At 37.9% G+C, this 11,517-nt stretch overlaps 1 long non-coding RNA gene across 1 annotated transcript; it reads left to right on the top strand.

Moving 5' to 3' along the window:
* Window positions 1–573: 573 nt before the first annotated feature.
* On the top strand, window positions 574–11,268 carry LOC122788778. The gene is made up of 3 exons (XR_006362730.1): window positions 574–740; window positions 1,245–1,435; window positions 11,125–11,268. It is a non-coding gene; the product is annotated as an uncharacterized LOC122788778 (long non-coding RNA).
* The last annotated feature ends 249 nt before the right edge of the window (window positions 11,269–11,517 follow it).

Genomic DNA, 11,517 nt, shown 5'->3' with positions numbered 1-11,517 from the left:
TGTGATTCAGTAAATTTCCCCTCATTTGCATACCCCACTACATTAGCCCATAGATACTGCACTGACATGGAGCCTTTCCCTCTGACCACCACTGTCCCCTGGTATTGTTTTGATTCTGCATGCCATAGACTATAATGACAAAATGCAGATTTTCTTTAAACCTGGGTTTTCACATTTTTTTTTATTTTCGGCACTATCATATTTGCGTGCTGCAGCACTATGCTTAAACGGCCGAGATCAGCCACATAAAAAAAAATATTTTTTATTAAAATTAAACATTTATTCATGCCAATGGCCATATATTTGAATATTGGCATACTTACAGATGTGAATACATGCTTTTATTTATGCTGTCATGCCTCTGTTTTCCTTTTTGCAGAAATGTATTCAATTAGTAACTGAACACATTTCTGCACTGACACTGTTGCTGCACGGAGACCTGGCAGCTTCCTGAATAGCCAATTCACCTCATTTGCATTGTTTTCACCAACAAATGAGATGATTAACATGCCACATGGACTTCCGTGCAGGAACAGTGTAGACAGGCTCGTGCACGTCGGATCAGATGTTTGCTGAATCACTCGGCAGTCGAACTCCGTACAAGATTTGCTACACTGATCCTGCATGGACTTTTTGCTTTCCTGAATCTTTTCTGATTGCAGCTGCTAAAGATCATGCCAGGAATAAAGCTCTCAGCATAAATCACATGCATAGACTTGAGGACCAGTGAAGGGAGTGAGGTATGTGTTATTACTTTCCATGCTAATGTCTCCAGAGATAGCATTAACATAGTTCATACTGCAGGTTTATTTATGTAGTCCAATGGCATTCTGGCGTGCTGATTTTATGCAAGTCTTCCCCTTGATGCAGCTACAAGGTATGTGTAATACATATTGATTTATTTGGGAATAACATTAATATGTAAATAATTTTTGTGAAATGCTGTTTTATGTACTATTAACTGCTCTTTTTTTCTTACAGTGAGGTTGTGTTTTTGTGTGTTCATATAGCTTGTTGAATTTCCCTATAACTGTGATAATTCAAGTATATGTGCATGTGCGCAGGCATGTGTGCATGTGTGTGTGTGCATGCATGTGTGTGTGTGTATGTGTGTGTGTGTGTGTGTGTGTGTGTGTGTGTGTGTGTGTGTGTGTGTGTGTGTGTGTGTGTGTGTGTGTGTGTGAATCTGCCTGTGTGGCACAGCATAAAAATATTGATTTTTACTCTTACTGTTGTTTACACAGCATGGAGTTACTGGAAAGGCAGCTGTTCCTTAGGAGGTTGATGGATGCCTAGAAAAGGAGGAAGGGATTTTCATACTATGAAGTAGCCTTAACAGCTGATGGACAGAATCTAAGAGTCTTGAGTGACCCCTAACCAATTGGGAAGGGACAGAGAAAGATGAAGGGATAAGGGAACCTGTCTCAACAAACAGGTAAGCAACAGTCAGCTAGAACCTAACTTGTCTTGAAAAGGAGGTTTCAGAGAAGCAGGCATCTAAGTAGACATAGAAGGAGGAATCCACCTAGATCCCTTCTTACCTTTGGGAGGAAAACATAAAAGAAAATTCTAGCCAAGCTAGACTTTCCAATGTGTGATTCCTCAAACCTCTTGTATTAGAGGCACATGGGATATATGCAAATAACCCTTGATAACATCAGGTGTTTCAGCTATATGGTGATTCTGAATGTCCATGACTTTTTAAACAAAAAATTCTTGAGTGAGGTAGATTACCAACAGGGAGCAGGCACAGAAACTCTTTGGAAAGGCTTTAAGGCCATCAGTTCATTAAATAACCCAGGTGTATGTTCGGCCATCAAATGAGCTAACCATCGAACAACTGAACATTGAACAATAAGTATTGAAAGTTTACTCACTGAACTTTCATTTCATTGACAGGTAAGCAACTATTTGTCCAACACTTCCTTGTCTCACACACTGAAGTGTTTCAAACCAACCAAGGTGGGGACCTTCGTCCACCACAACCTCCACACCTCCCTTATATATATATATATATATATATATATATATATATTTCACTTTATAATCTCGAAATACTGAAATCTTGAATTTCAATATCCCGAGACTATAAAGCCAAACATTCACAATACCGAAACTCCAAAAGTGTGAAATTCAAAAACGTGACTTTTAAATACACCCTCCACCACACAAACAAACATACATACACCTTCCTCCCCACACTACAACAAACCAACAAAGCACACACAAACACAACAACACACACCTACCCTACATATAAGCAGGGGGGCAAACACCTTTGCACCCCCATGTGGGGGGTGCGCCCCCACACCCCCACTACTTATATATTCTAACTCCGTGGTCGCACTAAAAAGATGAAGACACTAAATCCACCACTACATACTCTATATACCCCTTGCACAAACACACATCACATATGTACAAACATCACCACTCTCAACACTTACTCATACTCTTACCTACAATAATCTACACCTAAAACTTCCCAACACACTCACACACACACTCAAATCCCTATGCAAAACCCTTAAAAAAACAGCACTTACCTGAATCTGCAGATCTGCACACAATGGCAGGCAAACCATTTCCCACAGCACACTGCACCTTACAAACACAGCAAATCCCACTTAGCGTGCCATCAGAACTGTGTATTCGACACTTTGATTTCAGTATTTCGAGATAGTAAAGTGCTTCCATATATATATATATATATATATATATATATATATATATATATATACACATATATATATACCAATTCCTAGAGCACACAGGGAAGTGTTGGACAAGTAGTTACTTACCCTGTCAATGAAATGAAAGTTCGTTGAGTGAACTTTTGATGCTTATTGCCCAATGTTCAGTCATTTGATGCCTGACAGTAGACCCAAATAACCCCTGAGTAAAATCCTGCCATTCACGCTGAGGATCACTCAAGCAACATAGTAGAAATCTCCTCCTGACCAAATATCTGCAATATCCTCCTTGTTCCATCTGAAATAATTAGCTGAGGTTCCCCTCAACATCTGGTATAAACAAATAGAGGGCCTCTGAGGATGTGGAAGAAGTCAGATCCATGTCAGTCACCAATAGGTTTGAGACAAAAGAATCCAACGTAACAACTGGGTAATTCTCTGGGCATTCACCACTCTTGAGAGAGACAACCAGGAGAGGCATGATAGCAGCCGAATCAGACCTGAGTTTCTTGGCCTTTGTCTTGGTAGGTGGTTGACCTTTGGGATGGGAAGATTCTGCCACTGCACCCTGCGTCAACAACTTAAGTTACTATGTAAGGTTTTTGGGACAAATGCTTGGCAGATAGAGCATTGCTTATGGTTGTGAGAAGCACCCAAGCAAAAGACACACTGCTTGTGATGATCCTTATGGATAATCTGCTCCCACTCTGACATTTTCCCTTTCTGGATGACATACTAAAACAATGAGTAACAAGGTCACGCAGACAAACCAATCAGTAAAAACATCAAGAAAAATCTAGCCAAGCTACAGTTTCCACTGTGTGATTCCTTAAACCTCTTGTATTAGAGGCACATAGGGTATACACAAATGACCCTTTAAGGACATCAGGTGTTTCAGCTATATGGCAGTTCTGAATGCCCATGACTTTTTTCTTTTTAAGTCTGTTTTGGCCAAATTCAGGCCAATAAAGCCAAACCCCACTAGCTGTGGAGATGCATGTTTCAGCTGTGTCCACAACAGATTTAAAAAGAAAAAAGTCATGGGCATTCAGAATTGCCATATAGCTAAAGCACCTGATGTCTTTAAGGCATCATTTCCATATATCCCGTGTGCTTCTAATACAAGAGGTTTAAGGAATCATACAGTGGAAACTCTACCTTGGCTAGATTTTTTCCTGTAGTTTTTACTGATTGATTTCCCTGTGTGACCTTTTTACTGTTTGTTTTAGTTTTTTAGTTGGGATATTTTGCAGACACCATAATGCTTATAGACATCAGTTGGGTATGAAAACCCTGTGTTTCTAAAGATTAGCCAAACAGTCCATTTATGCTTTGTTGACAAGGTCATAAGAAGATTGAAACATACATGTCTACAACTAGGGGGGGGGGGGGGTTGGCTTTATTGGTCTAAATTTGTTCATGACAGAATTAAGAAAAAAGTCATGGGCATTCAGAACTGCTATACAGCTGAGACACCTAATGTCTAATGTGGGGCACATGCATATATTCATTGTGTCTCTAACTCAAGAGGTTTAAAGAATCACACAGTGGAAACTCTAGCTTGGCTAGATTCTTCTTGTAGCTTTTACTTTCTGGATGACATGTAAACTCATACAATTAAAAAAAAGAGGAAAATATAAGAAGAAACCTCAGTGGGGCAATTATCTGAAACACACCTTAGTAACCAGAACAGGAGTGTTCAGACTGATGGTCAATGTTGGCATTCAGACTAGTGGCAAAGATTTTCTGAGGTATGTACATCTGTACCTCACTTTTATGCCCTAGGCCTTGAGTGGGTGCATATGTGTGATGTAAGACATCTATAAAATCATGAGGCTTTGGTATACTGACAGGATATTGGGCTATTCTTGGCAGGAAATCCCTTTAGTTAGGAGTACTGCAATAGTGACCAGAAGAACATCTACTGCATAGTAAGATTTTATACAACTGCACTTTCTATCCAATACACTCTGACCCTATATGTGACAGATATGACTGTCACAGTTAGCATAATGTAAGTGGGACACAATTTTTCTGCTTCTGTAGTCCATGTATTTACTTTGAATGGGTGACAGTATCTCATATACTACATTAGTCTCATTCCTCTAATATAGCACAATCAGATCAGTCAAGTAAATTTATATGCACATGTTAACCACGTGCATGCATTACACCAATTTGCATGTTGATTTTTGTTGTGTTATGTCTGTTCAGCATGATGTGTCCCTGATTATGTTCCTTATTTAACATTGTTAGGTCATGTTGTTCCACTGGAACAATGACCTTGCATGTGCACTATACTGGCAATTATTATACCATGTACTACACAGTTTAATACTACTGTTGTTTTTGAGTAATGTGACATGTACATCTGCACATCTATCCTTCACATACTGTATTGACATATAATGGTCCCTTATTAAATATACAGAGGTGATTCTTTGTATGTCATCCTTTATTCCCTTTTTTATCTGTAACTTGCCTATGTCACTAACCAGACTTTTTATACATTGCTTATATTAATATATGTATACACGCGTTGGCATACATGTCCATGTGTATGGATTTATAGCACATATGCACTGATTTTACATGGATATACATAGTTATAGCCATAATATGATTGACACACAACTGTCCTTGTAATAGACACCTGCAACAACTGGAGAGGCCACAAAAGAACCTCACAAAGAGGATCCTAGGCCTTAAACACTTGTCCTATATGGACAGACTAAAAAACTCCAACTGTTCTCCATCTCATATCGCCTACTTAGATACGATCTCCGCTTGACTTACAAAGCCATGTCTGACCCAGCTCTGTTAGAAATGCTACATCTAAAGAAATCCCCATCCCTCCACACCACATGCTCCAGAGACCTCAACCTCATTACTACAGTTAACAGAACATGCTGGAGGGACAGGTTCATAACCCAGAGACTGCCCATGCTATGGAATAGACTTCCCACACATGTCAAGCAGAGCACCTGACTGACCCTCTTCAAGATAAATCTTGATGAGTGGATGGGAAGCAGAAAATTCACCCCAGGGATAACACCAGTGGCTCTACTCGACAAAGGCACTGGGAACTAAGGTCGGGTGGCACTATGCCAGAGTAATCCTATGGCTAGGCTTGTAAAGGCCCCAGGGCCATTAGCCTAGTACACATCTATGAACCTATGAATCTACCTAGTTGACTGCACTTATTCCATTTTGTTGTGCTGTACTTGTGTGCACAAGACCGTCCTTTGATCAGTCTTACACATGAGCTGTTATATTTATTCCACTGACTGTGATAGCTCCACATGTTGTATTATGTTTGCATAGCAGTATATATGGATATGATATTCAAACCGGCTTCTGTTGTGTACAATAACATTTGCTGTTTAACTGTTGCACACTACTGTGCTGATTGTGTCTTTTGTACACAAATATATTTATAATCATCCCAATGCACTATGCATGTGTCAGACATTGGCTATTTGCTTTAAAGTACCTTATGAGGCCTGGTAGTCCATCTTATGCTGCAGACACTTGCTCACACAATGTCTCTGCTTAGCTATGGTTGTCCTTTATTCTGGGCCTATTTTGTTATTGTTTTCTTGCTAGCATTAACTTATTTATGTGGGCCTATTTTATCCATCTCCCTTCTCCCCTTATAGCTTTGACCTTTATGCTTCACATATACATGGCATATGTATATGCAAGTGTTCATCTTCCTGTAAAGTATCATTGTCATATATGGGCACTGGTGCAATATAACCTTGTTTCACTATGTTGGGTATCATATACATGCAAGGCATATGCACACAAGGTGCTGGCAAGCATAGGTTTCATCAGTGTTTATGTTGTACTTGTGTATTGTGCTTCATCCTGACATTGGTATGCTTCCTGCCTATGTACAGGTTTGCATTTCTTAGGTATTATTATTCATATATGTATCACCCTTTACTTCATGTTCTATGTCACTGGTGTGGGTATGTGTGATGATCCTTGTTTCTGTTTGGCTTATGTAATGTCATTGCATGTCATACATGTACATTGTATACCTAAACCTCCATCTCAGTTGCCTCTAACATGGAATGTGTTCTTTGACACATGGATCCAATTTCTCCTGTGTTGGTTGTGTGTATACTTATCGGTTTATTACACAAACGCGTTACTGTTTTGGTGCAGTACTGCTGTTTGGCAATATGGTCAGTTTTATGCATTTTGCATGCAGTGTTGGATGTTCTAATCTGTCCTCCACTTGTCTGCTCCTACATTTCTTTGCCTGGATTTGATCATCCTTGCTGTTTGGCTTACACATGTACTGCTGACAGCTTAATGGATGATGGTAAATGATATTCATTTTGTACTGTAATGACAGCACTCTCCATTTACTGTACTCTGACAACCATTAGCCATCGGTCATACTCATTCTGGTATGACCCTCACAGTTTGCAACATATCAGCACTGCTTTGTGCATTAATACATATGTATTTTTGAGGTGCACCATGGCTGGTATGCATCCCTACCCTTTTTGTCATTTTACCTTCACCCATGTTTTTATAGTATATATGTGTACTATCTGTGTACCTTACTTTTCCTTCATGTGTGTTACTTACCTTTGTCCGTAATGTCTTGTGATGCTTGTACTTGCTGTTTTCCCACCTCCTCTTTCTGTGTCTTTTCCATTCCTTTTATTCTCCAAATAATAAAAAAGAACCTATTCCCACTAATTAAAAAAAAACTTTCCCATGCTCTTTTGGCTCTTCATCAGACTCTCCTTCTGATCCCTTCTTATTCTACCATACCTCTTGTGTGCCCCTCCTGTTTACCACCACCCCACATCTACTTTTCTATCACCTATTTCCGTGGGTGTATATATATATATATATATATATATATATATATATATATATATATATATATATATATTACTTGCATTCCCACATGTGCTGCACCCATTATTAGCTACTTTCAGCTACAATTATGTGGCAGTGATTGCCTTACCCCTTACTTAGTTCATTTTTTTATTAGAAATTTTGTGGATTACGTCAGATTTTGCAAATTGTGATGTGTGTATTTATATATGTACATGTACTTATTACAATGATATCCATAACTGTTTGCAGATATTTGTCACTTTTGTGTCTGGCTAATAATTTCCACAAATTACTGAAACTTCCATTGGGCTTGTGTATCTCTGGTAGATGTGCATTGGTGATGCACATATATTACTTTATGGATGAGTTTTCCTTGAATTCATATTTACCATGACTGACTATAGATGCATTGACATCACTGGTTATGTCTGCCTTGCACTGAAGTATTTTCCATAGGCCAGGACACATTTATATAGGACTTGGTTTGCTGCAAATCTTGCACGAATCTCAGTGCAATCCATCAAATTCCTTGACATTTATAGAATTCAGCCAGAAGTGTTCATATGTTATGAGTTAAGCTAATTCCATTCAAATTTTCATGGACTTATTCCATAACTTATAAAACATAAAAGATATATGTCCATGTATGAAAGTTTTTACACCTTGGGCTACACAGCTCCCACTGAACACTTATCCCAGTAACACTGTTTCTGTGTGGTGTACCTCAACTTTGTGATGTGGTAGTAAAGAAAAACATTAAGCATTCATGCAACATCTAGTGACAGAGGGAAGGAACTGACTAATTATGTGAAAATAAGGAAAATGAAGAAGGTGAGTTAGAAAATGCCGCCTAAAGTTTTGGGATACTTGCTGCCCAAAGTATTTTTATGTATTAATATAGGTATACATTTACACAGTTCAATTATACCTCGTACACTTAAATCCAGCTATCTGTTTATCTATTTTTTACCTATCATAACTTTCAACCTCTTAGTTCAAGAAATCTGGACAAAGCCTTAAATAATGGGGAGACCAAGGCCCAGACATAGGAATAGAGTTTAAATAAGATGCCACACAAGGAGTCCCAAATCCACGGATTTATTGTGAGCGTTTTCATTCACAAAGTAAAATAAGCTTCTTCAGACAAACCCCTTAATCCCATTCCATGTGTATGTAAGTGTTTGAGTGTGTGTATGTGTATGTGAGTGGAGGGGGCTGAAATACCTCTAAACTCCTCCAGACTAATAAGCAAATCCTGAAATATCAGGGTTATGCTAGACACCAGGAAAATGTAAATATTATTCAAAATTCACTTACAAAGTTAACAGAGCAATATTTTTTAAAGCACAAAAGACATTCTGGCAAGTAGAACAATAGCCACCATTGAAACACTTTAAATATATCGCTAAACTTGTTTAAAAAGTTAATAGAACAACAGTTTTGCAGTTTGTAAGATGTATAGGCAAAGATAAAACTAAACACCAAGGGTACTATTTAAATATTACCATAAACTAACTTAAAAAGTTAATAGTGATTTTGCAGCACAAAAGACATATGGACGGAATATTAGATACCAAAGGATTCTAAATATTACCCATAGTCACTTAAAAGGTTATTAGAACAACAGGTTTTGCAGCACAGAAGACCCAAGATATAAGGGGTGTAACAGCAGGCACCACATGCTGGGAGCTATAAAGAAATAAAAAACATGCTATGCAAACAAATGTGAAGCATCGCATCATAGGTAATAGCAAGTGTAGGAAATAATACACAAGAATCGTTTTGGTGTTTACTTACCTTATAAGCACTGCTTTCTAGATTAAAGATTGATATACAATATTGATTGTTTATTGATATCATACCCTATTATTAAAATGGCAGACTAATTTATTGGAAACTTTCCTGCTATTTTCTAAACAAAATTCAACTGTAGTTTTGTGTTCTCTGAACTTGCGACACTCAATACCTTAACTCACTTTAAATAGTTAAGCATGAGGAAAAAAGCTTAAAACCCTGTAACTTTGGTACAGAAAGCACATTTTGTATTAGGATGTATATTGTTTGAGCAACAGGTATGAGAATCTCATATCTGGTAATGTTTATTGACTGTAGTTGTCTTCAGTTATGAGAGACAAAGCAGATAATAAGGCAAAATCATTAATGTGTAAAATTAAGGACAAATGTGGTAGATGATGGATGTAAATGTGGGAAGGGGTTTCCATGCTTAATTGTCTGTGCTAAGGACTTCCAGACAAAGGCAAGAGGAGGAGGAACACTAGACAACACCAAGGGAAAATTTTAAGATATTATTTAAAAAGTAAATAGAGCAACAGGAGGTGCATCATGGTGTACTTTCTGAGCAGTAAGAAGAATGAAACTCTCCTGTTTGGCATTATCGACTGACTGTAATCATCTGTGATTTATGAGAGTCAGGGAAAAATAAGAGGCTACATCAGGAATGTTCTATAAACTCAGGGACAGCTAAAATGTATGGAGGGTGTTTGTGTGTGTGTGTGTGTGTGTGTGTGTGTGTGTGTGTGTGTGTGTGTGTGTGTGTGTGTGTGTGTGTGTGTGTGTGTGTGTGTGTGTGTGTGTGTGTCTCTGTCTTTTTTTGTATGTGTTTGGTACAGTGAATGATGGAGGGTGGTGTGTGTGTGTGTGTGTGTGTGTGTGTGTGTGTGTGTGTGTGTGTGTGTGTGTGTGTGTGTGTGTGTGTGTGTGTGTGTGTGTGTGCATGTGTGTGTGTGTTTTGAATATGTGCATGTGTATGGCAGAGTTAAAGATGAGAAGTGCCTGTGCCAAAAAGATGCATGGGCCACTAGTGATGATTACAACAGGAAAGTGCTGATTAGTACTAGGAGTAACTCTACATAATTCAGAGACATACACATTAGCCATTAATGAGGGTTTTCCTCATCACAACTAATGTGTCTCTGAATGACATTTGCTTATGATCTCAGAAACTGCCCGTTTTGGCCACAGCTCTTAACACCAGTAGTGTGGTTCTTTATGAATCTCAGGGCATGTGTTAAAAGTTACAGCTGTTAAAAAACATCAAAACAACATAAAAGTAAAAACACTTAGATTCTAATGTTTCTTGTCAAGAAATGTGGTTCTTTGAAAGTTATTGTTTAAAAATAATTGTTTCATCGAATCACTGTCAAAAAATCCAAGATATGATAATAACACAGTAGTGTAGTAACATGGCTTGCAGTTATCTTACCTACATAGCAATGCTTTTGTTCTTCACTTGAGATTGGGAATGTTTTGCTTTATTTGATATTATTACTTCTGCATAATATTTGAGAGTCAGAGGTAGCCCGTATGACATCTGCCTTACTCTCTGAACACAAAAAATCAGAGTATATAATAATAATTATCATTGGTTTTCATGCAGTCTAATGAAAATGGATCTAAGTCAAAAGCATAGAACAAATAATATCTTATGCTATATTCTGAACTTAGAAGGAAAATATATGCTGATGCCATTCCAAATATGTATAGAATCTGGAAAGTGCATTTAATAAATTGCATGTCTTATATTGTTCACCTTTATGTATTTCAGGTAATGCATTTTCAGAGTGCAGTCCAGGTAACGAGTACATTTTATGCCTCTGCCTTTTGACTCCAGACTGGGAGCTATAAAGCGATAAAACAATGTACTATGCAAAAAGGAAAAAAAAAAAAACATGGGACATATCAAAGCATGCAGAGGAAATAAAAATATTTAGCTGAACATGTTCGTCTTGTCTCTCAAGTATGGTTTTTGCTTACTACATAAGCATTGCTTTCTGGACCACTGGGTGATATGAAACACTGATTGCTTTATTGCTGTCATAACCTGTCATATTATTTAAATGGCATACTGATTTATTGGAAACATTCCTGCTGTTTCCTAACCAGAATTCAACTGCAGTTTTGTGTTCCCTGAAGTAGTTTATAATATGATTTGAGGAAG

This window comes from Protopterus annectens, chromosome 14.part0, assembly GCF_019279795.1.
Source record: "Protopterus annectens isolate FY-2018-M chromosome 14.part0, PAN1.0, whole genome shotgun sequence".
Taxonomy (NCBI): Eukaryota; Metazoa; Chordata; order Ceratodontiformes; family Protopteridae; genus Protopterus; species Protopterus annectens.
Note: the sequence above shows the minus strand (reverse complement) of the source record. Positions and strands in the feature narration are given on the sequence as shown.